The sequence below is a fragment of the Camelina sativa genome, chromosome 8 (genome assembly GCF_000633955.1).
Source record: "Camelina sativa cultivar DH55 chromosome 8, Cs, whole genome shotgun sequence".
Lineage (NCBI taxonomy): Eukaryota > Viridiplantae > Streptophyta > Magnoliopsida > Brassicales > Brassicaceae > Camelina > Camelina sativa.
In genome coordinates this window covers 16,281,574-16,284,276 of record NC_025692.1, presented here as the reverse complement: position 1 = coordinate 16,284,276, position 2,703 = coordinate 16,281,574, and the positions used below count along the sequence as shown (strand labels likewise).

Sequence of the window (2,703 nt, the reverse complement as noted above, 5' to 3'; positions counted from 1 at the left end):
AAAAAAAAAAAAAAAAAAGAGAAAACTACCTAGAACTCAGGACAATCTTCCAAATAATCATCCAGAGTTTCTCCTTCATCAAGTGCATCTCCATTGGTGAAAACAACAATCATATAGTCTACGATTTGACTACCAAAAAGGATCTTCAAAGTTCGAAGTGTTGATTGTTCTTCGTCTGTTAACCGAGCCCTCAAAGAGAAAACCAGAAGCACCGTATCGATTCCATCTTTAGCTAGACATAAGCATCTAACGATTTCTCTGCTGGTAAATTCTGTAGTCGAGGAAGCACTAAACAGGCCTGCAAGAAGCATTAATATCAATGTATGTTTTCAGCAAGTGTGGATAGTATGAATAACCAAAATAGCACAAACACCTACCAGGTGTATCAATGACATTGACTTCAAGACCATTCGGTAGTGAGGCTTTTTGTAGCATACATTCTTTAGTAACGAATTTTCCTCTTGCTTTTGACTGGAACTTAGTTTCTCCAAGGATGCTGTTTCCCGTTGCACTTTTACCGTTCCCTGTTTTACCGACCAGCACTAGAGTTCTTTCAGGATGTTGTTCCATTACTAGCGAATCTGTTACACAAAAAAAACATGTGATGGTTCTTGAAATGAGAAAAATTTAGAAAGAAAGAACCAATAAAGTAACACATTCTAATAGCTAGTGATCTTTACAGTAAGAATTGAAATTAACAAAACAAATTAAGCGGTAGAGACAAACAAACACAAAAAGAAACAACAATGAAAGTCATGTAGGAGAGAGATTAATTATGTTTTTTTTTTTCAAAAATGCAAAGAAACAGTTAAATAAAGATATTTGAAGAGTCTAAAAACAAAAGACATACCTTCACCAGCTTCGATCTCATTTGCTACCAATCCTCCACCCATTTGAAAAATTGACAAGTAAATTTTAGAATAAGAGATCTTCAGACTCTCTCTTTTCTGAAGGAACTTATCCAAACCTTAAACATAAAGGATGAAAATAGAGAGAAACTTAAATTGCCTTCAGAATAATAAAAAGGAAGGAATGTCAACAGTCCCTACTAACAAATGCTGTTAATAGTGTTTTAGTTCCAATGAGAGTTTTGTTGTATCGAGAGACGAGAATGTAAAGAGGACAATCCATATTCCTCCATATTAACTTTAAAGTTAAAGTAAACCAATTCACTGAGGGATGACTGTACGACTGATCACTTTGGTTATGATGTAGCACTAGTAAGGATTATTATATTTATGGTCAATTTGTTTATTTTATTTTTCAAAAAATATCTAGAAGACAGCGTAAGGAATAAGAGATCACAATATGTATGTGCATTTTGATTGTAACACATTTTTTAATAACGTTGTAGGAAACTGATTTGAGTTCGGAATTCCATAAGTGTTAAGGAACTAAAACAAGTTGAGAATCGCCTTGAGAAAGCCATCTCATCAAAATAATGTCAAATAAGGGTTATACATTATTATTGGACTCATAGTGTTTTTTTTTTTCTTTTTCTAAACCATTTAGAGTGATTAAGGTATTCAAAAGGAGTTTTAAGAAACAAATGAAAAAAAAAACTAATATCGATCGATACCAATCACATTCACAGATGCAAGATATATACTTTCTCTGTCCCTCAAAGATTGATGTTTTGTGATTTCTTTTTGTTCCACAAAGATTGATGTTTTACCACTTATAATTAATTAATATTAAACTTTTGTAAACTTCAAGAAGTGATTATTAAGAAAATTCAATAGTCATTGATTTATAAATATATACTACTTTTTAGTAGGAAAACAATATTATATTTAAAATTAATAATTATTATTTCTTAATTTGTGTGAAATCCCTCAAACATCAATATTTGAGGACAGAGGGAGTAGTATTTAACTAATTTCAGATTTTGTTTTCCAATTAATGACTTTAGGATTTAGAAAGAATTTTAATGACTTTTTGTTATTGCTGATTGTTAGAATCATAGAAAATTAAAAATGAAGGATTCTAAGAGATTGTTTAGGAAGATTTTTAAAATCTTGATGATTTGTTTTTTCTAATTTTGTAAAATCTTTCTATTTGATGAAAGAGTTTTCATGACTTTTGTTATGAAGGAAATGATATAAAATCCTAAACCAATACCTCCCCTAATGTTTTGTTTAGGTCTTTTGTTTTACTACTTAAGGTGATGATTATTTCTCCAACAACAATTAATTAATACATTTTATTGTTTATACTTAATTGATTCATTTTATTTTAGTGATGAATAAGGCATGGGCTCCTGAAATTGGAGCAAATGATGGATACGAATTTGCATTTGCCTTGTATCGACATTTCATTGTTGTGTGCAACCAAATCAACGATATCAATTAGCTTCTGGAAGTGTTCGAGTTTCTCTAAGATTACAGCTTTCATTCTGGTAACTAATTTTGATTCATTTGATTCGTGTTATATATAGTTTCCGATTTAATTGGTTATATTATTATGATTTTGGCATTGGTTCTTATAATGAACAAAATTTTGTGGAATTGGAGAAAAATGTTTGACATGTATAATTTCGATAATTTTCATGTTGAATATAGTTGATTCGTCATACAAAGTTTTTTTTTTGGGATAAAATGGTTTTATTTTAGTTGTTGAAAAACTTTTGATTTAATTGATTAAAAAAAACAAAAAAAAAATGGTTAACTTGTTCTATAAAAGTTTGATAATGCTAAATGTGGT

At 29.8% G+C, this 2,703-nt stretch overlaps 1 pseudogene; it reads right to left on the bottom strand.

The window, feature by feature from the left end:
- LOC104709589 overlaps positions 1-893 on the bottom strand; it is a 5,171-nt pseudogene extending 4,278 nt beyond the window's left edge.